The 24,876-nt window shown below is 48.2% G+C and overlaps 1 protein-coding gene across 1 annotated transcript in view; it reads left to right on the top strand.

The window, feature by feature from the left end:
• Positions 1-24,876, top strand: part of MTMR3 (myotubularin related protein 3) — a 161,298-nt gene that overhangs the window by 3,460 nt on the left and 132,962 nt on the right. The window contains exons 3-4 of the mRNA XM_065417640.1: positions 2,094-2,175; positions 6,678-6,758. The gene's annotated coding sequence lies outside the window, so the exon portion shown is untranslated. The remainder of the gene's footprint in view (positions 1-2,093; positions 2,176-6,677; positions 6,759-24,876) is intronic.

Raw genomic sequence — 24,876 nt, 5'->3', positions numbered from 1 at the left:
CAATGATAAATTTCAAACTGCTTCTAGCTGTTAGATAATATGACAGTAGTGGTCTGGGCCGTGCTTTTGTCTGACTCTTCTCTCATTTGAATCTTTGCTTGCTGCCTGAGACTTCAGAATTTTCTCCATTGGCAGTTACTTCTGAGTTCCATTTCTTAGGGAGATGTGAGAGGTAATCTCAAATTTCAACCAGAGTGCAAAGATAAATCAAGATAATCATATTAATCAAATGACTTTTTTTAAAATGTGGATTAATGCCCAACCCTAACTAGGAATTGCGGGGAGTGAAGGAAACTATCATATCCCCATTTTCACAGAGCTCTACAGAGAGCCAAATCAGTCACCACTAATGCTTTGAGATTAGCAATGCCTGGATTTAATCTTGAGTAACTGTTGAGAGAGGCTTCACCAAAACAAAACCTTGTAAAAGCTCTTGAATTTGTAGACATAAAATTTTTTTTTTTTCTTGGTGAAGCTGATCATCTAGGAAATTTTGTAGAAAGACAGGAATCCAAGTGAAGTAAAAGGTTCTTTAGGTAGTATCTGAGTTACAGAAATTACCTAAAACCTGAGTTTGGAGGAAGGAAATGCAGTGTGGCTGAATGCTCTTTGTTCATTCTCTGTCACCCCATTTGTTCATGCGTATATGTCTAGCTACTGGCCCAATGGACACTATTTTCTAAACTGGGAAACCAACTCCCTAACTAATCCAGGGAGGTGTATCACAGAGAAGAACAGTGCTGGAATAAAATAGTAACTATTTCCTGGAAAGCCGCCTGCTTTCCCTCCCTATCTATGTTTTAGGGTTTTCTTTAGATAGCAGCCTCAATATAGCCAGTTGCAGGAGAAACTCTTGGGTATAGGCCTGCAGATTCAAGGGTCTCTTATCTGCTGCTGTGGTTTTCATCTCAGCCACAAGACCACATGGAGCCCAATTCCAGAGCTTTCACCATTCCAAGGAATATGTAACCTTCTGATGTTTTGAGAACTTGGAATAAGAAGCTGTGAGGGGAATAGGAGTAAAAGGAAACAAGAGCAGGGAGAAATAAACAGAAAAGAAGGAAAGTTGAGAGTAAGGAAAACAAAGTGGACAAACAAAGGAGAGAAAGGGGCAGGTGTGCCATTACATGGACAAAAAGAAAGGGGGGAGGTGCCCATTTACCATACTTCCAAGGGATGTGTGTGTGTGTGTGTGTGTGTGTGTGTGTGTGTGTGTGTGTGTGTGTGTGTGAGCCACTCCATTAAAGTATTTAAAAATAAGAACAAAATAAGGAACTTCTTATATGAAACCATATTTACATAACATTAGGTTGCGACATAACATGGCACAATGAAAGCAGAAATGCTATACTTGAGCAAGCAAAAAAAACCCAAACCCTTTCTTAAAGATGATTGTCAAAGAAAGAAACAAAATTATGCATCTTCTTTTTTGCTTCTTCATGATGAAGGCTAAACAAGATTTGGGTTTGTTGTTTTTTTTCTTTCCAAAAGCTCTTCCCCTCACTCTGTCTTGCCTTGTAAATGTGCCTTTTGATTTTTTGCTGGAAGTTTCTTCGGAGGTTCAGAGAAGTGGATTGGGAGCTTCCCGGGCCTTTAATTGACAGGGCAGATGTAGGGTTACCAGATAGCAACTGTGAAAAAACAGGACGGGGGTGGGAGGTAATAGGCACTTATATAAGAAAAAGTCCCAAAACACAGGACTGTCCCTTTGAAAACAGGACATCTGGTCACCCTAGGCAGATGGGTTAAATTTTTAACTAAGATATCTTTTCTCCCAACAGTTTGTCAGAATTTGAATTAAATAGATGTTAACAAAGGAAAGATTAACTAAAAATTCCATCTGTTCATAGTTCACTTCCATGGTATTTGTGATGTCATAATGCTACTATTTCTTCAGTTCTCTGTAGAGTCTTCCAGGAAAAACGGGGTAAACAAGACCTAAATTTCTAAATGTAATAAATAACTAGAATAAAAACAGTTTGGCAGGTGGGTGAGGGTGAGTCTTTCATAACTTCTTTATATATCTGAAAGAAGAAAAACAGAGAGAAACAAACTTACGTCTTTTCCTTTACAAGTCATCTTTAACGTCTTAGGGCTCAATCCTACAGACTCTTACTCATATGAACAATCCCACTGAAGCCAATGACAGTACTTGTTGAAGTTGGACTTCTGCAGGTGAGTAAGGCTTTGTACAATCATGCCTTTTTATGCACTCAATTGTGCCTATGTATTGCAGATGATAAGAGACTATCTCTGAAGTTTTAGCCTCATGATACTTAAAATATATTATTAATTTAATTATGTCATCACCTGGCCACAGTGTGCATGTAGGAGATTAACACATCCCCATTTTTAACATAGTTGAGACATACCAATCCATAGCAGTGTACTATACATTATCACAGTATTATAGACAAGAGTATCAAATGAGATGTGGCTTCTTTATGCCACTCAGGTGGGGCAAGAAGGCCAGAATCTGGAAATGGCCAGCAGGAAATTCTCTTGATGGCATGAAGCGGACCCAGCTAGCTCCTATGCCATCCGCCCTCTGTCCCATTGTAGGGGCATATCATAGATATGATCAGCATCAGGGGAGGGTAAGTAGTGGAGTTATGCCTATTCTCCACTGCTATTGTGTCCTTAATGATATAACTTAAAGCTGCCATGTAGGTGCTCTAACTCTCGTTGGGGTGGGACCAGCACAGACTGGCGTTTAGAATTTGGGAGCTGTAACTAGTTTTCTGGCCCTTTCATCTTCTGGGTCAAATGGAACTTGTGTGCCAGAGAGAATCTGTCAGTATTAATTTCAAATATGACATTATTTAAATAACCTTTATTATGTTAAAAATAAATCACCAGCTGTAAGAATACTGTATAGCCAATCACTCTCATACATCAGAAACTGAGACTGTTACCCTCTCTGCTGGTTGGTATTTGTAAGATGATAGCTTAATTCAGAGTGGTGTTTCTTGGTATAGCCCAGAAGTATGGCCACATCCGGGCCGCGGGACCCTTCTGCCTGACCCCTGAGCTCCTGGCCCTGGAGGCTAGCCCCCAGCCCCTCCCCCGCTATTCCCCCTCCCCTGCAGCCTCAGCTCACTGCACCGCTGGCGCAATGCTCTGGGCGGCAGGGCTGTGAGCTCCTGGGGCAGCACAGCTGCAGAGCCCAGCCTGACCCAGTGTCTGTGCTGCGCCGTGGCGTGGCTGGCTCCCACCGGGCGGCGTGGCTGCCTGTCCTGGGCTCTGGGCGGCACGGCTGTAGCGCTGCCAGCCACCCGTGCTCCAGGCAGTGTGGTAAGGGGGCAGGGAGCAGCGGGGGGTGGATAGAGGGCAGGGGAGTTCGGGGTGGTGGTTGGGGGTGTGGATAGGGGTTGGGGTGGTCAGAGGGTGGGGAACAGGGGGGTTGAATGGGGGTAGGGGTTCCGGGGGGGCAGTCAGGAAGGAGGGGGGGGGTTGGATGGGGCGGCAGGGGACAGTCAGGGGACGGGTTCTGGGGGCGGTCAGGGGACAGGGAGAAGGGGTGGTTGGATGGGGCAGGGGTCCCGGGGGGGGCAGTCAGGAATGAGAGGAGGGGTTGGATGGGGCGGGGGTTCTGGGTCGGAACAGGGAACGGGGTGGGGTGGAGGGGGCAGGAGTCCCAGAGGGGCTGTCAGGGGGCGAGAAGTGTGTGGGGGGTCAGATGAGGGGGGGTCAGGGGGCCGGGCCATGCCTGGCTGTTTGGGGCAGGCACAGCCTCCCCTAACCGGCCCTCCATACAATTTCGGAAACCCGATGTGGCCCTCAGGCCAAAAAGTTTGCCCACCCCTGGTATAGCTTGTTGTTGTTTTTTGGCCCACGTTGCTGACTTAGGAAGTGATAACATTTTAGCTGCTTATCTATGACCAGCAGCTTTACAGAGGAATGCTAATGAATCTGTTATGAAGTAGTTTCCAAATACTGCCAGAAATAAACTTCTGTAACAAACTTGGTCGGTCTCCGTGTCAAACCAAGTTTTGTGCAACTGAGCAACTGTAAAACTGAGCTTTGTGCAGTAAGCTTGACTTGCTACTTGGTAATCAGGTCGTGTTCTTTCTGCTTCATATGTCACTGCTAACCATCATCAGTCATAAAGACTCTGGAATTGAAAATTAACCTGCAGTTTTGCTCAATTGTGCAAGGCATAATAAAATACAGTTTCTCTGTATCCTACTCTAGCCTGTTTGTTTTAATAATTGTGATTATTAGTGGCACATTTATCCTTTCTTGTATCTACTATCAAGATAAAACATTGATAGGGCAAGATTTTTTTTTATTGTAGCTGAAAGTTAATGTAAGTCTGTGTTCTTCTCTAAAGTATATTGACTACATACTGTTTTAAAACTCCTTGCGCTTGATAGACTTTGCTCCTATGTTTGTCTTTTTATTTTTCAGTGTTCTCCTCCCATCACCTCAGACCTAAAATTAGATATCCCTGTTTTTTGTGTACTGGAAGTATTATTTTCTTTTTTTATTCTTTCCTGTTGTAAAGCACCAACTAATTTAGACAATACATATTGTGACAGACCCAGACCAGTGGGGTACAGGAGTCTGGTAGAGGGCAAATATGCTGGTCACTGGATGAGTAGTTTTGTGTTCCCTGAGTGACCAGACCTATTGGGATCCAGGAAGTGGGCGGGCTTCGCCAGCCCACTGCTAAAGGATCCCCCCCAGCCTAAGGGGGGGTCCACAGGACCTGGAGACCAAAAAATTACGGGGGACAACTAATAAAGAACAGGGACAGGAGTGAGGTCAAAGGGTCAAACGAAGCGAACCAGATGGGGACACCGAGCAGAGAACCCCGGACAGCCCTGAGTGACCAGAGCAGGGGCTGCACTAGAGTAATCAGGAACCTGCTAGAACCAGTTAAGGCAGGCAGGCTAATTAGGACACCTGGAGCCAATTAAGAAGAAGCTGCTAGAATCAATTAAGGCAGGCTAATCAGGGCACCTGGGTTTTAAAAGGAGCTCACTTCAGTTTGTGGTGCGAGTGTGAGGAGCTGGGAGCAAGAGGCGCAAGGAGCTGAGAGGGTGTGCTGCTGGAGGACTGAGGAGCACAAGTGTTATCAGACACCAGGAGGAAGGTCCTGTGGTGAGAATAAGGAAGGTGTTTGGAGGAGGCCATGGGGAAGTAGCCCAGGGAGTTGTAGCTGTCATGCAGCTTTTACAGGAGGCACTATAGACAGCTGCAGTCCACAGGGCCCTGGGCTGGAACCCGGAGTAGAGGGCAGGCCCGGGTTTCCCCCAAACCTCCCAATTGACCTGGACTGTGGGTTCTTCCAGAGGGGAAGGTCTCTGGGCTGTTCCCCAACCCACATGGTGAATCTCTGAGGCAAGAAAATCCGCCAATAAGCGCAGGACCCACCAAGATAGAGGAGGAACTTTGTCACAATATGTAAGAAAATAGAGATTTTTAACTAGAATCTGATTTGACGGGTATATCTCCATTGATAGAATGTCACATTGATAGACTATTACCATTGGTAGAATGGTATTTCTGTTTAATTTAGATTTTCCTGGCTCATATGCCTCTGGCATGCCATTAGGGTGGTTTAGAAGTTATTGTAAAGAACAACACAAGTAGTTCACTGGGTGCCTGGAAGTGGTATGCCATCTGTTTGGTTACTTTCATTCTTCTAAAAATCGCTGGTTTCAGACAGGAGTATTAATTTTGGGGTTCCGGTATTCAATTTAGCATACAGTTTTTTAGCCTCATGTGATTTCAGTTGTCAGAGTAATCATTCAAATGTGATGAAATATGCCTGTGGATACTAGGTGAAGTCATTGCATAGGAATGAGGCAAATTAGACCTTTCACCCCCTATAAAGGCTGGGCTTTTGCATAGTTGGGGCAAAAATATTTTACATTAATACTTTCAAAGGTATCTGTTTGCACAGTTTTAGGTAACTTAAAAAAATTGGGATTAGGAAGAAATTTCTTATATGGAGATAATTGTCCACTTGGGAACAGTGTGTCTTGTGGCATCTTTAAGACTAACAGATGTATTGGAGCATAAGCTTTCATGGGTGAATGCCCACTTCGTCGGATGCAACGGCTACCCCTCTGATACTTGTCCACTTGGGGTTTTTTACACTCTCTGTAATGCATCTGGTACTAGGCATGGTCAAAGAGAAGATAACAGATTAGATGGGCACCGATCTGATGCAGTACGTCCTCTCCCATTAATGGTTTTTTTCTTAATTTGACTTTTTTTTGTAAAAAGCCAAATCTGTTGCAAGTCTGGTGTAGATACTAGCTTTCTAAAAGTCTGTTACTGAATAATATCCTCTAATACTACCCTGTTGGGAAGAGGGTTGAAAAACAGTTGAGATACCTTATGGGCAACTTTTCTGACCCATTCCCTTCCAACAGTCAGACTTTAACGGGAACCCTGTGTGCTTCATAAATCTGTATGACCCCTTCAAAGCTTGTTGCTTTCACCAATAGAAGTTGGTCCAGTAAAAGGTATTACCTCACCCCGCTTCAGGTATATTGAGATCTGGCTAATTATGAGGTCTCATGCAGTAGCTAGCAGTTGTTGACTTTTCATTTTTAAACTGGGAAGAGTTGTGTGGTAATTGAGTTTGTTTAATATCCTGTTTTTGAAAAAAAGAAATGCCTTTTTGATTGAAGACTTTTAAAGTACAGTCTTTGATTTTGCAGCTTTCAATGTGAAGTGTCAGAAAAGCAACATCTGAAACTTGCTGGGACAAAGAAGACTCATTTGTTACCTATCACTATTTGGTAAGTTTATAGATTTTATCTAGACAAGTATTGCTGCTGGTTTCCACAGCTATGATTGATTAGTCTGCTCATGAAATAAAAGAGGCAAACTAAGGTCAACATCCAAAGACATTGGGTAGGATCCAGTAGTTTTTTTTGCAGCTGTGGAACTTACCACAGAATTGTGCTCCAGAATCTTTCACTTTAAAAAAGTTTTCTAGCCCTTTTGGTTGTGAAAAAAAATCTTCCAAATGTGAACCAGTATCGTTTTCCTGAGTCTGTATTAACAGAGAAATCTAAAGATGGCAACATAAATGTCAGTAGTGCTAACCACTTCACTGCTGAACAGTTTTGCAAAATCATTCAGCAAATTTTCGATGCAGTGGTAGACATCAGGGAGAGGGCAGTAGGACAGTTACTGTTAAGGGTTGCTAGGAGGGGAAACTGGAAATTCAGCCCCCTCTCAAAAATATTTTCAAGTCATCTCTGCCCTCATGGTGGAAGGTAAAAGACTTATCCTTTGCCCAGTGTCAGCTGTCTCACCTGCCTCTTAGGCAATGTCTACACTACCACTTATGTCGACAAAACTTATGTTGATCATTGGTGTGGAAAAAAAACCCACCCCCCTGAGTGACATAAGTTTCGCCAGCATAAGGGGTAGTGTGGTCAGCGCTATGTCAGTGGGAGAGGTTTTCATTGGTACAGCTGTGCCATTGTAAGCTTGCTAGTGTAGACATGGCATTAGATTAAAAAAAAAACCCAAACCATCTCCTGGAGTGCTTAATGCCCCCATCTTGCCACTTTTTTTTTTATCAAAACCTTCAGTTTCCTACCTGCAACTTCTACAGTGCACTTACGGGTTGTTACAACAAAAATCTGTATTACACTGGAAATTTTGGGGCAGTACAAAATCTGTTAATACCAAAATAATGAAATTCAGGTGCTGGGAAAGGAAGGAAGGGAAAGAGTATTAAATACTGGGGTCTCTCTCTCTCTTTCCCTTTTTCTTTCTCTCCTACTTTCCTTTGCTCTCAGCACTAAGCAGATATCTTTACATATCTTTAAATGTGAGATTATAAACTTTACTAGGCATCTTGCTCTTTCAGCCAGGACATGCGGATGGAGAAGGTAACAGGAGAAACATAAATACCTTACTTTGTCAGAAATTAACAGAAATATAGCTAGAGTAGAAAGGATAGCCCCATACTTTGAAAACTTTATAGCAGAACTGGTGAGCCACAGAATGAAGTTTTATTTTTAAGAACAAAGATTACTAGCAACCAGCTGTCTAGGAATAGGGATTTGAACTTGAGTCAGGGTATGTCTACACTACGAAATAGGTCGAATTTATAGAAGTCGGTTTTTTAGAAATCGTTTTTTACAGTCGATTGTGTGTGTCCCCACACAAAATCCTCTAAGTGCATTAAGTCGGCGGACTGCGTCCACAATACTGAGGCTAGCATCAACTTCCGGAGCGTTGCATTGTGGGTAGCTATCCCACAGTTCCTGCAGTCTCCACCGCCCATTGGAATTCTGGGTTAAGATCCCAATGCCTGATGGGGCAAAAACAGTGTCGTGGGTGGTTCTGGGTACATGTCGAGAACCCCCCTTCCCCCCCCCCCCCGGTGAAAGCAACGGCAGACAATCGTTTCGCGCCTTTTTTCCTGGGTTACCTGTGCAGACGCCATACCACAGCAAGCATGGAGCCCGCTCAGCTCACCGTCACTGTATGTTTCCTGGGTGCTGGCAGACGTGGGACTGCATTGCTACACAGCAGCAGCTCATTGCCTTTTGGCAGCAGACGGTGCATTACGCCTGGTAGCCATCGTCCTCATACTCCTGGGTGCTCTTTTAGCTGACCTCGGTGAGGTCTGTCAGGGGCGCCTGGGCAGACATGGGAGTGACTCAGCCAGGTCATTCCCTTTTTAAGTTTTGTCTCCTGGAGACTCAGTCCTGCCAGCAGTCGTACTGCACCGTCTTCTGGTGAGCAGCCAGGAAATGACGATGGCTAGCAGTCATACTGCACCGTCTGCTGCCAGCCTAAGATGTATAAGATAGATGGAGTGGATCAAAACAAGAAATAGACCAAATTTGTTTCATATTCATTTGCTCCTCCCTCCCTCCGTGAAATCAAAGGCCTGCTAAACTCAGGGTTTTGAGTTCAATCCTTGATGGGGCCATTCTGTGTGATAGTTGTTTGTGTTTCTCCTTGATGCAAAGCCACCCCTTTTGTTGATTTTAATTCCCTGTAAGCCATGTTATCAGTCGCCCCTCCCTCCGTCAGAGCAACGGCAGACAATCATAGAATCGTAGAATATCAGGGTTGGAAGGGACCTCAGGAGGTCATCTAGTCCAACCCCCTGCTCAAAGCAGGACCAATTCCCAACTAAATCATCCCAGCCAGGGCTTTGTCAAGCCGGGCCTTAAAAACCTCCAAGGAAGGAGATTCCACCACCTCCCTAGGTAATGCATTCCAGTGCTTCACCACCCTCCTAGTAAAATAGTGTTTTACCACTGAGAACAGTCTAGATCCATCCTCTTTGGAACCCCCCTTCAGGTAGTTGAAAGCAGCTATCAAATCCCCCCTCATTCTTCTCTTCTGCAGACTAAACAATCCCAGTTCCCTCAGCCTCTCCTCATAAGTCATGTGCTCCAGACCCCTAATCATTTTTGTTGCCCTCCGCTGGACTCTTTCCAATATTTCCACATCCTTCTTGTAGTGTGGGGCCCAAAACTCGACACAGTACTCCAGATGAGGCTTCACCAATGTCGAATAAAGGGGAATGATCACGTTCCTCCATCTGCTGGCAATGCCCCTACTTATACAGCCCAAAATGCCGTTAGCCTTGGCAACAAGAGCACACTGTTGACTCATATCTAGCTTCTCGTCCTCTGTGACCCCTAGGTCCTTTTCTGCAGAACTGCTACCTAGCCATTAGGTCCCTAGTCTGTAGCAGTGCATAGGATTCTTCCGTCCTAAGTGCAGGACTCTGCACTTGTCCTTGTTGAACCTCATCAGGTTTTTTCTGGCCCAATCCTCTAATTTGTCTAGGTTCCTCTGTATCTGATCCCTACCCTCCAGCGTATTTACCACGCCTCCCAGTTTAGTGTCATCTGCAAACTTGCTGAGAGTGCAGTCCACACCATCCTCCAGATCATTAATAAAGATATTAAACAAAACTGGCGCCAGGACCGACCCTTGGGGCACTCCGCTTGAAACCGGCTGCCAACTAGACATGGAGCCATTGATCACTACCCATTGAGCCCGACGATCTAGCCAGCTTTCTATCCACCTTACAGTCCATTCATCCAGCCCATACTTCTTTAACTTGGCGGCCAGAATACTGTGGGAGACCGTATCAAAAGCTTTGCTAAAGTCAAGGAATAACACATCCACTGCTTTCCCCTCATCCACAGAGCCAGTTATCTCCTCATAGAAGGCAATTAGGTTAGTCAGGCACGACTTCCCCTTGGTGAATCCATGCTGACTGTTCCTGATCACTTTCCTCTTCTCTAAGTGTTTCATAATTGATTCCTTGAGGACCTGCTCCATGATTTTTCCAGGGACTGAGGTGAGGCTGACTTCTTCCCTCCTCACTTCTTCCCTTTTTTAAAGATGGGCACTAGATTAGCCTTTTTCCAGTCATCCGGGACCTCCCCCGATCGCCATGAGTTTTCAAAGATGATGGCCAATGGCTCCGCAATCACATCCGCCAACTCCTTTAGCACCCTCGGATGCAGTGCATCCGGCCCCATGGATTTGTGCTCATCCAGTTTTTCTAAATAGTCCCGAACTACTTCTTTCTCCACGGAGGGCTGGTCACCTCCTCCCCATACTGTGCTGCCCAGTCCAGCAGTCTGGGAGCTGACCTTTTTTCAGCGCAGACACCATAGCACTGGGAACATGGAGCCCGCTCAGATCACCGCAGCAATTATGAGCACTGTAAACACCACGTGCATTATCCTGCAGTATATGCAGAACCACAACCTGCAAAAGCAAAACCAGGCGAGAAGGCGACGGCAGCATGGTGACAAGAGTGATGAGAACATAAGAACGGCCGTACCAGGTCAGACCAAAGGTCCATCTAGCCCAGTATCCTGTCTACCGACAGTGGCCAATGCCAGGTGCCCCAGAGGGAGTGGACCAACAGGCAATGATCAAGTGATCTCTCTCCTGCCATCCATCTCCATCCTCTGACAAACAGAGGCTAGGGACACCATTCCTTACCCATCCTGGCTAATAGCCATTAATGGATTTAACCACCATGAATTTATCCAGTTCTCTTTTAAACGCTGTTATAGTCCTAGCCTTCACAACCTCCTCAGGGAAGGAGTTCCACAAGTTGGCTGTGCGCTGCGTGAAGAAGAACTTCCTTGTGTTTGTTTTAAACCTGCTGCCTATTAATTTCATTTGGTGACCCCTAGTTCTTGTATTATGGGAATAAGTAAATAACTTTTCCGTATCCACTTTCTCCACATCACTCATGATTTTATATACCTCTATCATATCCCCCCTTAGTCTCCTCTTTTCCAAGTTGAAGAGTCCTAGCCTCTTTAATCTCTCCTCATATGGGACCTGTTCCAAACCCCTGATCATTTTAGCATTTTGGGCTGTATAAGTAGGGGCATTGCCAGCAGATCGAGGGACGTGATCATTCCCCTCTATTTGACATTGGTGAGGCCTCATCTGGAGTACTGTGTCCAGTTTTGGGCCCCACACTACAAGAAGGATGTGGAAAAATTGGAAAGAGTCCAGCGGAGGGCAACAAAAATGATTAGGGGGCTGGAGCACATGACTTATGAGGAGAGGCTGAGGGAACTGGGATTGTTTAGTCTGCAGAAAAGAAGAATGAGGGGGGATTTGATAGCTGCTTTCAACTACCTGAGGGGGGGTTCCAAAGAGGATGGAGCTCAGCTGTTCTCAGTGGTGGCAGATGACAGAACAAGGAGCAATGGTCTCAAGTTGCAGTGGGGGAGGTCTAGGTTGGATATTAGGAAACACTATTTCACTAGGAGGGTGGTGAAGCACTGGAATGCGTTACCTAGGGAGGTGGTGGAGTCTCCTTCCTTGGAGGTTTTTAAGGTCAGGCTTGACAAAGCCCTGGCTGGGATGATTTAGTTGGGAATTGGTCCTGCTTTGAGCAGGGGGTTGGACTAGATGAGCTCCTGAGGTCCCTTCCAACCCTGATATTCTATGATTCTATGACCTTTTCTGAACCTTTTCTAGTGCCAGTATATCTTTTTTTTTAGATGAGGAGACCACATCTGTACGCAGTATTCGAGATGTGGGTGTACCATCGATTTATATAAGGGCAATAATATATTCTCAGTCTTATTCTCTATCCCCTTTTTAATGATCCCTAACATCCTGTTTGCTTTTTTGACTGCTTCTGCACACTGAGTGGACATCTTCAGAGAACTATCCACGATGACTCCAAGATCTTTTTCCTGACTTGTTGTAGCTAGTTACTGGGGCAGGTTCATGCCATGGAATGCTGATTCTGGGCCCGGAAAACAAGCACAGACTCGTGGGACTGCATAGTGTTGCAGGTGTGGGACGATTCCCAGTGGCTGCGAAACTTTCGCATGCGTAAGGGCACTTTCATGGAACTTTGTGACTTGCTTTCCCCTTCCCTGAAGCGCCAGAATACCAAGATGAGAGCAGCTCTCACAGTTAAGCGAGTGGCGATAGCCCTGTGGAAGCTTGCAACGCCAAGCAGCTACCGGTCAGTCGGGCATCAATTTGGAGTGGGCAAATCTACTGTGGGGGCTGCTGTGATGCAAGTAGCCAATGCAATCAAAGAGCTGCTGATATCAAGGGTAGTGAATCTGGGAAATGTGCAGCCCATAGTGGATGGGCTTTGCTGCAATGGGATTCCCTAACTGTGGTGGGGCGATTGACGGAACCCATATCCCTATCTTGGCACCGAAAGGGGTATTTTTCAATGGTGCTGCAAGCCCTGGTGGATCACAAGGGACGTTTCACCAACATCAACGTGGGATGACCGGGAAAGGTACATGACGCTCGCATCTTCAGGAACTCTGGTCTGTTTCAAAAGCTGCAGGAAGGATTTTCTTCCCAGACCAGAAAATAACCGTTGGGGATGTTGACATGCCTATAGTTATCCTTGGGGACTCAGCCTACCCCTTAATGCCATGGCTCATGAAGCCATACACAGGCAGCCTGGACAGTAGTCAGGAGCTGTTCAACTATAGGCTGAGCAAGTGCAGAATGATGGTAGAATGTGCATTTGGACGTTTAAAAGTGCGCTGGCGCAGTTTACTGATTAGGATAGACCTCAGCAAAACCAATATTCCCATTGTTGTTATTGCTTGCTGTGCGCTCCACAATCTCTGTGAGAGTAAGGGGGAGACGTTTATGGCGGGGTGGGAAGTTGAGGGAAATCGCCTGGCTGCTGATTACGCGCAGCCAGACACCAGGGCGGTTAGAAGAGTACAGGAGGGCGCGGTGCGCATCAGAGAAGCTTTGAAAACCAGTTTCCAGGCTACGGTGTGAAAGTTCTGTTTGTTTCTCCTTGATGAACCCCCCCACCCCCCTTGGTTCACTCTACTTCCGTGTAAGCTAACCACCCTCCCCTCCCCCCTTCGATCACCGCTTGCAGAGGCAATAAAGTCATTGTTGCTTCACATACATGCATTCTTTATTAATTCATCACACAAATAGGAGGATAACTGCCAAGGTAGCCCGGGAGCGGTGGTGGAGGAGGGAAGCACCGGGTGGGGGTGGGGGAGGAGGGAAGGACAAGGCCACACTAAACTTTAAAACTTATTGAATGCCAGCCTTCTGTTGCTTGGGCAATCGTCTGGGGTGGAGTGGCTGGGTGGCCGGAGGCCCCCCCACCGCATTCTTGGGCGTCTGGGTGAGGAGGCTATGGAGGAGGGCGGTTGTTTACACAGGGGCTGTAGCGGTGGTCTGTGCTCCTGCTGCCTTTCCTGCAGCTCAACCATACGTTGGAGGATATGAGTTTGATCCTCCAGCAGCTGGAGCTTTGCCTCCTGCCTTCTGTCAGCAAGCTGACGCCACCTATCATCTTCAGCCCGCCACCTCTCCTCGCGTTCATATTGTGCTTTCCTGCACTCTAACATTGTCTGCCTCCACGCATTCTGCTGTGCTCTGTCAGTGTAGGAGGACAGTATGAGCTCAGAGAACATTTCATCCCGAGTGCGTTTTTTTTCGCCTTCTAATCTGCAGTAGCCTCTGGGAAGGAGAAACATATGCAGCTGATGGAGGGAAAAAAAGGGAGAGTGGTAGTTAAAAAGACACATTTTATAGAACAATGGGTACACTCTTTCACGGTAAACCTTGCTGTTAACATTACATAGCACATGTGCTTTCGGTACAAGGTCGCATTTTGCCTCTGGTTTGGTGTGAGAGATCACTCACGCGGGGCCGGGCAACAGAATTCGGCTTGCAGGCAGCCATGGTAAGCCACGGTCTTTTGGCTTCTTTAACCTTCATAACGTGGGAATGGTTTCAAACAGCAGTGCCCTCATTTCCCATACCAAGCGGCCGTTGGGTTGGCCATTTAAAATGGGTTGGCAATTTAATAGGAGGGGCTGCGGTTTCTGGGTTAACATGCAGCACAAACCCAACTAACCCTACTGTGGAGAACGGAATAAAGCTGCCCTCCCCAGAAACCTTTTGCAAAGGCTTTGGGAGTACATCCAGGAGAGCTTTATGGAGATGTCCTTGGAGGATTTCCGCTCCATCCCCAGACACGTGAACAGACTTTTCCAGTAGCTGTACTGGCCGTGAATGCCAGGGCAAATTAATCATTAAACACGCTTGCTTTTAAACCATGTATAATATTTACAAAGGTACACTCACCAGAGGTCCCTTCTCCGCCTTCAGGGTCCGGGAGCCCACCTTGGGTGGGTTCAGGGGGTACTGATTCCAGGTCCAGGGTGAGAAACAGATCCTGGCTGTTGGGGAAACCGGTTTCTCCACTTCCTTGCTGTGAGCTATCTTCCTCGTCCCCAAAACCCACTTCCGTGTTGCGTTCTACTCCACTGACGGAGTCAAAGCACAGGGTTGGAGTAGTGGTTGCTGCACCCCTAGAATGGCATGCAGCTCATCATAGAAGCGACATGTTTGGGGCTGTGACCCGGAGCTGCTGTTTGCCTCTCTGGTTTTTTGGTAGGCTTGCCTGAGCTCCTTAATTTTCACGCGGCAGTGCTGCGAGTCCCCATTATAGCCTCTGTCCTTCATGCCCTTGAAGATTTTTTTCAAATGTTTTGGCATTTCGTTTACTGGAACGGAGTTCAGCTAGCACGGATTCATCTCCCCATACAGCGATCAGTTCCCGTACCTCCCGTTCGGTCCATGCTGGAGCTCTTTTGCGATTCTGGGACTCCATGGTCACCTCTGCTGATGAGCTCTGCATGGTCACCTGTGCTGATCAGCTCGCCACGCTGGCCAAACAGGAAATGAAATTCAAAAGTTTGCGGGACTTTTCCTGTCTACCTGGCCAGTGCATCTGAGTTGAGAGCGCTGTCCAGAGCGGTCACAATGGAGCACTCTGGGATAGCTCCCGGAGGCCAATACCGTCGAATTGCGTCCACACTACCCCAAATTCGACCCTGCAAGGCCAATTTCAGCGCTCACCCCCGACGAGGGGGTGGAGTAAAGAAATCAATTTTAAGAGCCCTTTAAGTCGGAAAAAAGGGCTTCGTCGTGTGGACAGGTGCAGGGTTAAATCGAGGTACCGCTGCTAAATTCAACCTAAAATTGTAGTGTAGACCAGGCCTCAGGTTTTCTTGAACAGTGAGGACCTATTTGGGGAAAATGTTATTAAACCACAGTAAACCACTGGAGTTTTGCTAGCTGTAGTTAAACCAGCCTGGAACTTTTACTCTATTCAACTACTAATCAGGGAAGATTAACTCAGGTCCTGTGTGAGAGAGAATAGATTTCTTTGGACAGTTTGTGCTAATCTCATTTTGTACTGAATTGCCCTGGAATGTGGCATGATGTGTGGATTGACATCAGTGAAATCCAACAAAGCTGCCTGTTAAGAAAAGACTAAAGTTCACAGAAACAAGGTTTCATTTTCAGAGTATTGCTGATAATTTTTACAGCCAAATCTTTTTCAGCTATTTATTTTACAGTTCAGAATCCTACTTCTAGTCTATAAGAAATATGTTGCTTGTTTCCAGGCATATGACACCTTATTGAAAACCTGCTCACTCTTTAATTCATCTGATCTTTAGCGGTGAGAACTGCTAAATCAGTTCTGATCATAGTAATTTTCTGATCATAGTGATTGAACACCGAAATGGGTTTCTGTAGCCAGATTTGTAAACAAGTTGTGTTCAGATTTTTCAGCCAGAGGGTCAATCATATTAATTCAGAAAGGTCAAGGGACTACAGTCAATACTTTTAGACAGATTCTCCGGCCCACTTTTCTCCATTTGCATCCCTCAGATGGTACAAAGGAAGCTGAACCCCCACCAAGTTTTTTACTGGTGATGCACCTAATGTGATGGCGTTCCCGGAGGGTGTAATGCTCGCATATTTGTTTCCCTCGTTGTCTCTTGGGGACTGTCGCAGGGCAGGTGCGCCTCATCCCCTTTTGGGATGGGGTAAGATTTGTTGTCGCCCCGCGGCTAAGTCTGCGTGATCACACTGGAGTTCGGGGTAGTGTGGCCTAACGGCCAAAGTGAATATGGTTGCCCTCTCCTTCCGGGCAGTGTGACCCAATGGCCAAAGTCTAGATGGTAGCCCTCAGGTGTGGGCTGCATGGCCAAATGGCCAAAGTCTATATATAAGACTACAGTTTAGTCATGGGTATTTTTAGTAAAAGTCATGGACAGGTCATGGGCAATAAACAAAAATTCACGGCCCGTGACCTGTCCATGACTTATACTAGGAATACCTGTGATTATATCTTGGGGGTGGGGGGACTGCTGCTGGGGGCAGGGCATTCAGGGGGCTGCTGCTAAGGGGGGCCAGAGGACCGCTGCTGGGGGTGGGGCACCCGGGGCCAGTGGCACCAGCTGCTGGGGATCGTGGACCACAGCTGCTCCGGCCGGCCAGGGACCGCTGCCGAGGCCAGCCTCCCTATCGGGGTAGGGTGGCCTTCTGGCCGGAGTCAATATCTCTTTGTGTCCCAGCATCCAAAGTCAATATGGCTGCCCTCTTCAGCAGGGCTGAGTGGCCTAGTGCCCTGTTGGGGGAGTGGGCCACCACTTGGGGGTGGTGGTGGCTAGGGTAGGGGGATCTGGGCCCTCCCTCCTCCACCGGGTCCCAGCTCAGGGCCCTGGCAGCGGGGAATATGACCTAAGCACGCTGATGCCACCTGGCACAAATGACTAGTCCCCCTGAGCTACTTCCTACCTTGTACCTGGTGCAGTGGTCCATATGTTGCCAGGGTCTGTGGGCTCTTCAGCCTGTGCAGCTCTCAGCAACTCTGACACTCTTTGGGCATCCGCCTGGGTTTTGGCACCTCCGGCATCTGCTGCCAGGGGCCTCGGCAGTTCTTGGGCTGGAGCCTGCAATGTGTGTCCTCCCTTCTCAGAAGTCCACCCGGAATGAGCTGGGCTGCTCCCTTTTATACCTGGTCTCCAGCTGGAGCGTGCCCAGCAGGGCTGAGGGGGCATTGCCTCCTTGTCCCAAAGGGAGGAGTTAACCCCTGCAGTACCAGTGCGCGGCAGGCATGCTCTGTCACAGGGACCATAGCCAGCTGTTATAAATTAGACCATACCCCAGGCTGCTCTGACTTGTGCCAGAACGGAGGCAAAAAATCAGGATGTTGTTTCTCAGCGTCTCTTTTTTTTCTTTCCGTGTGCTGTCCTGCTTAACTGTAGTTTGTGTTGGGAAGGCGGAGCCATCCTTTGCTAGTAGCTCCCATAGGATCAGTCAGAACTATCCTGCTCTCTCTGGGGCACTCACAGATTGGCAAGAATTAGGCAATGGAACACCAGACATACTCTCCTGCAGTGCAGCTGGTGGCCTTCAGGGAAGCTGATGAGCAGCTGCAGCACGGAAGGAACAGCAGTCTCCAGTGCTTTCAACTCACATGCACCAAAGCTGCTGCTGGGGTTATATGGGAAGCAGTGAGAGGCAGTTAAGGAGGTGGTACCACCATCCTCCTCTTCATAGAGGCTGATTCAAACACTGTAGTTCAAAAAATCACAGGACACAGCTCAGTTGCTTTCAAATACATATTTTCTTCTGAACTTCTTCTGGGTAACAATTTAGAGTCGCGAGGGCCACATGTAGGACACCACTACTGTAGACTACATGATGACTAATTGCCTTCTATGAAAAGATAACTGGCTCTGTGGATGTGGGGAAAGCAATGGACGTGTTATTCCTTTACTTTAGCAAAGCTTTTGATAGTCTCCCACAGTATTAGGGGGAGGGATAGCTCAGTGGTTTGACCATTGGCCTGTTAACCCCAGGGTTGTGAGTTCAATCCTTGAGGGGGCCATTTGGGGATTTAGTTGGGGATTGGTCCTGCTTTGAGCGGGGGGTTGGACTAGATGATCTCCTGAGGTCCCTTCCAACCCTGATATTCTATGATTCATCTATGATTCTTGCCAGCAAGTTAAAGTAGTATGGGCTGGATGAATGGACTATAAGGTGGATAGAAAGCTGGCTAGATCATCGGGCTCAACGGGTAGTGATCAATGGCTCCATGTCTAGTTGGCAGCCGGTATCAAGCGGAGTGCACCATGGGTCGGACCTGGGGCTGGTTTTGTTCAACATCTTTATCAATGATCTGGATGATGGGATTAATTGCACCCTCAGCAATTTTGCAGATGACACTAAGCTGGGGGGAGAGGTAGAGACGCTGGTGTCTAGGGATAGGGTCCAGAGTGACCTAGACAAATTGGAGGATTGTGCCAAAAGAAATCTGATGAGGTTCAACGAGGACAAGTGCAGAGTCCTACACTTAGGAAGAAAGAATCCCATGCACTGCTATAGGCTGGGGACCGACTGGCTAAGCAGCAGTTCTGCAGAAAAGGACCTGGGGGTTACAGTGGATGAGAAGCTGGATATGAATCAGCAGTGTGCCCTCGTTGCCAAGAAGGCCAACGGCATTTTGGGCTGTATAAATAGGAACATTGCCAGCAGATCGAGGGACGTGATCATTCCCCTCTATTCAACATTGGTGAGGCCTCATCTGGAGTACTGTGTCCAGTTTTGAGCCCCACACTACAAGAAGGATTTGGAAAGAGTCCAGCAGAAGACAACAAAAATGATTAGGGGGTTGGAGCACATGACTTATGAGGAGAGGCTGAGGGAACTGGGATTGTTTAGTCTCCAGAAGAGAAGAATGAGGGGGGATTTGATAGCTGCTTTCAACTACCTGAAAGGGGGTTCCAAAGAGGATGGATCTAGACTGTTCTCAGTGGTACCAGATGACAGAACAAGGAGTAATGGTCTCAAGTTGCAGTGGAAGAGGTTTAGGTTGGATATTAGGAAAAACTTTTTCACTAGGAGGGTGGTGAAGCACTGGAATGGGTTACCTAGGGAGGTGGTTGAATCTCCTTCCTTAGAGGTTTTTAAGGTCAGGCTTGACAAAGCCTGGCTGGGATGATTTAGTTGGGAATTGGTCCTGCTTTGAGCAGGGGGTTGGACTAGATGACCTCCTGAGGTTCCTTCCAAGCCTGATATTCTGTTATTCTATACCAAGGCTCAGTAGCCCTCTAGGTGTACAATTTTGAAAGACCATCTTAGATTAGCCAAGAGGATTAGCATCTCTTCCACTTAATACAACGGTTAAAGAAAATCTCAAAACAAGAATAAATTCCTTAGCCAGAGACAATTCTTTAAGGGAATAAAACAAGCACACTGTTTTTGAAGTAAATAAATATACAAGATCAGGACAGATACAGAAATGTTAACCATTCATTAATACATTAACAAATCTACTCTTATAGCCCCTGTGTGAGGAAAGTAAATATTAGCTCTGTTTAGGATTTTCGAAGTGCTGAGAATGGGCCAAGCTCTACTCCCATTCAAATATTTGGGAGTTTTACTATTGGCTTTAATGGTAGCAGGGTTAGAGCAGTGCTGAGTGCTTTTGAAAATTCACTCAGAGAGTTGAAGTGCCAGTTCGAGAGGCCTTGGAGTGTAATGGACTAGGCATGAGTCTGTAGATGTACACTCTTTGGGGCAGGGATCATCTTTGTGTTATGTGTTTGGACAGCGCCTACGACAATGGGGGCCGGGGTGGCCTTTGAGCAAGTCAGTTAACATCTATGAGCCTCCTTTTCCTCATATATAAAATAGAGGTAATGTTGTTTACCTGTTCCTTAGGATTGTTGTGAAGTGTAAGTAAACAATGCTTATGTTCTACATAAATGCAAAGTGTTAAGGCCAGTTAGTGGCATGGGGGGGCCTCTAAAAAGAGGCTATTGGCCTCTAAAAGAAGCATTCTTTCTCAAAATGGGGGTCACAACTCTGAGGAGGTTTGTAAACAGGTATCAGGTGGTCACAACCACCCTGTGATTTTTCAGATTACAAAATGAAAGAGTGGTCCCAGGTACAGGGTTGAGGGGAGGAGGAGAAGATTGAGAACCACTTTTTCAAGTTTTCGAACTTTTTTCCTGGCGACCCAGTTGAAGAAAATTGTTGATGCCCACGACCCAACAGAGCTGGGGATGAGGGGCTTGGGGCGGGCGGGGCTCAGGGCTGGGAACTTACGTCAGGCTTCTCCCGGTCAGCGGGGGGGCTAAGGCAGGCTACGCCCTGGAAGCAGCCAGCAGCAGGTCCGGCTCCTAGGTGGAGGCGCGCAAGCAGCTCTGCGTGCGTGCTCCTGCAGGCACTGCCCCCACCCAGCTCCCATTGGCCAGGGTGGTTTGGGGACCACTGCTCTAAGGCCATGTCTACACTTACAAGCTTACAGCGGTATAGCTGTACCAATGCAGCTGTATATCAGGGTTGGAAGGGACCTCAGGAGATCATCTAGTCCAACCCCCTGCTCAAAGCAGGACCAATCCCCACTTAAATCATCCAACAGATTTTTGTTCTATATCCCTAAATGGCCCCCTCAAGGATTGAACTCACAACGCTGGGTTTAGCAGGCCAATGAGCTATCCCTCCCCCCTCGACATAATTAAGGTCTCCCATCGACATAATAAAACAAGCTAAATGAGTGGTGGTAGGTATGTCCATGGAAGAGCATCTCCCATTGACATAGTGCTGTACACATGATGCTTATGCTGGCAAATCTTACATTGCTCAGGGGTGTGTTTTTTCACATCCCTAAGCAACAAAATTTTGCCGACATAAGTACCAGTGTAGACATGGCCTAAGTACCTTTCCCAAACCTGAGGAAGAGCTCTGTGTAGCTCAAAAGCTTGTCTCTCTCACTGACAGAAGTTGATCCAATAAAAGATATTGCCTCACCCACAGGGATGTAATAATGGTAGTTGTTTTGTAGCCTATAGCAATTGCTAAGTTCAACCAGTATAATTGCTACAGTCAGGCTGTGAGGGAATTTGCTTTTAATGATAGCTGAAGTAATTTCAGACTAATAGCTCCCTCTGGATTTTAGGACCATAGTAGTTAGAGATGAAAAAGAGTTATTAGATCACATTTTTCTTCATATAAATCATTTAATTTGGTAGGGTTTTAAAAATAAATATGTACTACTGATGTAGAGTGCAAGAGTACAATTTTGTTACATGATGGTGCCAAGAATTTTAGACCAAATGTAGCAAAATGCATTGTTGATGAAATTCAGCATGCTTTATACTTTGCTTTAAGTAAAGCTCTTATCTTTCTCATTAGCAATTTACTTAACTACTACTTCGACTCTTTCAGGTGGGGGGGGGGGGACATAGAAATGTGTAAACCTGAGCATTGAATGTTTTTGTTCAACATGTTTGTTAATGATCTGGATGATGGGATTAATTGCACCCTCAGCAAATTTGCAGATGACACCAAGCTGGGGGGAGAGGTAGATACGCTGGAGTGTAGAGATAGGGTCCAGAGTGACCTAGACAAATTGGAGGATTGGGCCAAAAGAAATCTGATGAGGTTCAACGAGGACAAGTGCAGAGTCTTACACTTAGGAAGAAAGAATCCCATGCACTGCTATAGGCTGGGGACCGACTGGCTAAGCAGCAGTTCTGCAGAAAAGGACCTGGGGATTACAGTGGATGGGAAGCTCTGGATATGAATCAGCAGTGTGCCCTCGTTGCCAAGAAGGCCAACAGCATATTAGTAGGAGCATTGCAAGCAGATCGAGGGAAGTGATTATTCCCCTCTATTTGACGCTGGTGAGGCCACACCTGGAGTATTGTGTCCAGTTTTGGTCCCCCCACTACAGAAGGGATGTGGACAAATTGGAGAGAGTCCAGTGGAGGGCAATGAAAATGATTAGGGGGCTGGGGCACATGACTTATGAGGAGAGGCTGAGGGAACTGGGGTTATTTAGTCTGCAGAAGAGAAGAGTGAGGGGGGATTTGATAGTAGCCTTCAACTACCTGAAGGGGGGTTCCAAAGAGGATGGAGCTAGGCTGTTCTCAGTGGTGGCAGATGACAGAACAAGAAGCAATGGTCTTAAGTTGCAGTGCGGGAGGTCTAGGTTGGATAATAGGAAACACTATTTCACTAGGAGGGTGATGAAGCAGTGGAATGGGTTGCCTAGGGAGATGGTGGAATCTCCATCCTTAGAGGTTTTTAAGGCCCGGCTTGACAAAGCCCTGGCTGGGATGATTTAGTTGGTGTTGGTCCTGCTTTGAGCGGGGGGTTGGACTAGATGACCTCCTGAGGTCTCTTCCAACCCTGATATTCTATGATTCTAAGCTAACAGTTCTTCGAGTGATTGCTCCTGTGTATTCCACAGTAGGTTTGCGTACTCACTACATGCACCGGTGCCGGAAGTTTTTCCCTTAGCAGTACCCGTACTGGGGGAGCACCGCGGCGACCCCTGGAGTGGCGCCTGTGTATTGCGCTATAAGGGGAGCCACGGGCTCCCCCCACCCTCAGTTCCTTCTTGCCGCCAGTGAAGGTAGTCAGAACTTTTGTGCTCCAGCTCTGCTGCAGCCCTTCTTCTTGACCTTAGTGGTACCGTTGTAGATCGTTCTTCAGTTGTTAGAGTGGGCTTGGGACATGCCCCGTGCCCCAGGCTTCAAGGCGTGCTACTCCTGTCGCCGTTCTATGCCCAGGAGCGACCCTCACGCTGAGTGTCTTCGCTGCCTGGGTGAGACTCACATCAGCGACCGTTGCAAGATCTGCAGGTCGTTCAAGCCAAGAACCAAGAAGGAGAGAGACTTCAGACTTCGAGCTCTCCTGATGGAGTCGGCGCTGACCCCGACGCTGGTACGCAGATCGGACTCGGCACCGGCCGCCGCATCGTTGGTACGTAGCGAGGCCCCTTCGACCAGTCGGCGCCGCTCTCCCTCCAAAAAGCAAGGGAAAGGCTCGGCCTCGCAACGACGCCGTGATAAGGACAAGCGGGAGGCTGGTCCCGCGCTGGGCAGCCCTCGATCCCCCCGGGCTCAAAGGCTCCGACTCGTGTGGAGCGGAGCAGCCCGGTACCGTCGGCCCAGGCATCCCCACTGGTACGGATGCCGTCGACGCCGGAGGCAGTGCAGGCTGCTACGGTCATTATGTGTCTGCCCATCCTGAGCTCGCAAACCAGTACGGGTCCTAGGTTGCGAGGCAAGCCCCCTTTGGGTGCCCACCAGACCTCTCCGTGCAGCCGCTGTTCCCGCTCCGAAGATCGTTCCCCGCACCGCTCGGCGCGCAGCGGCCGCTCTTGGCAACCCTTGACACCGGCCAGACCGTCCGGGCTGCCGTCGGGACGGGAGTCGCGGGGACCCTCTACGCCGCCTGCCAGCGAGCGTACGCACCGAGAGAGGCACCGGGAACGCTCACCTTCTAGACGTGGGTACCGGAGCCGCTCTCGACGGGACATACGTCGGTGCTCCCGTTCCAGCTCCCACCTGTCTAGACGTCACGCCAGAGGCTCCCCTCGGGGTACTTCGGCGTCAGGTCTTCGTGTCGCCGTCATATGTACTGAAGCAGTTAATCGCGTGGGTACCGTTCGTCATCGAGATCCTGGTCCCGAGGGAGACGACGTCACAGACGCCACTCCTACCACTCCTGCGGCACCGAGCGTTCTTCGGCGACCTCGGCACCCGTCCACCCATCCTCTGCACATATTGCCATCGCGCGCTCAGCCGAACCAATGGCAAGGGAACCCGTGGCAAGGACAGTGGTGCCAGTGGGCACCGTGGCCATCAGTGCTAGCCCAAACAGAGGCCTGTTCGGTCGCCGGAGTGTCCCGGGCTCCACCGGCCTCCTCTGGCCGCCCACGGGACAAGTCGGCGGGTCACGAGTCGGCGGACCCGCGCCAGGACTCTGACCTCGGTTTTGACGCCCCGGCACCGACCGAGGCGCCCGGCTCTGTACGGGCCCTCTCTCCGGTACCAGGGTATTGCTAACATTTCAAACTCCTTGTGGCAGACTCCCGCCTCCTTGGCCCCAATCTTGAAAAAGGCTGAGAGGAAATACTTTGTGCCAGCGAAGGACCATGAATACCTGCATTCACACCCGGCACCCAACTCGCTCGTTGTGGAATCAGTAAACCACACAGAGCGTCAGGGCCAGCCCGCGCCCACCCCCAAAAACAAAGACCCCAGGAGACTGGACTCCTTTGGCAGAAAATTTTATTTGTCGGCTAGCTTCTAGCTTCGCGTAGCCAACCACCAGGCCTTACTGAGCAGGTACGACTTCAACCTGTGGGAGTCACTGCCTAAATTTGAGCCCCTCCTCCCGAACCAGGACAGGAAGGACTTCAAGGCTCTGATAGAAGAGGGGTCGTCGTCAGCTAAAGCGGCCCTGCAAGCGGCGTCCGATGCTGCTGACACGGCGGCCCGCTCGATGGCTTCTGCGATCACCATGCGCAGGGCGTCGTGGCTCCTGTTGTCCGGACTGTCGACGGAGGCACAATCTCTGATGCAGGACCTCCTGTTCGATGGCAAGGCGCTCTTTGCGGACCAGACGGACGTCAGGCTTCATGGGATGAAAGATTCCCGCACCACCTTGCAGACCTTGGGCCTCTATGTCCCTCTGGCTAAGGACAAGGCCAAATCGCTTCCAGCAGCTCAGCCTGCGAGGAGCAGATATGAGCCCCCATACAAAAGACCCAGAGAC

This window comes from Emys orbicularis, chromosome 16 (genome assembly GCF_028017835.1).
Source record: "Emys orbicularis isolate rEmyOrb1 chromosome 16, rEmyOrb1.hap1, whole genome shotgun sequence".
Classification (NCBI taxonomy): Eukaryota; Metazoa; Chordata; order Testudines; family Emydidae; genus Emys; species Emys orbicularis.
This window is presented reverse-complemented; position numbering and strand designations above follow the sequence as displayed.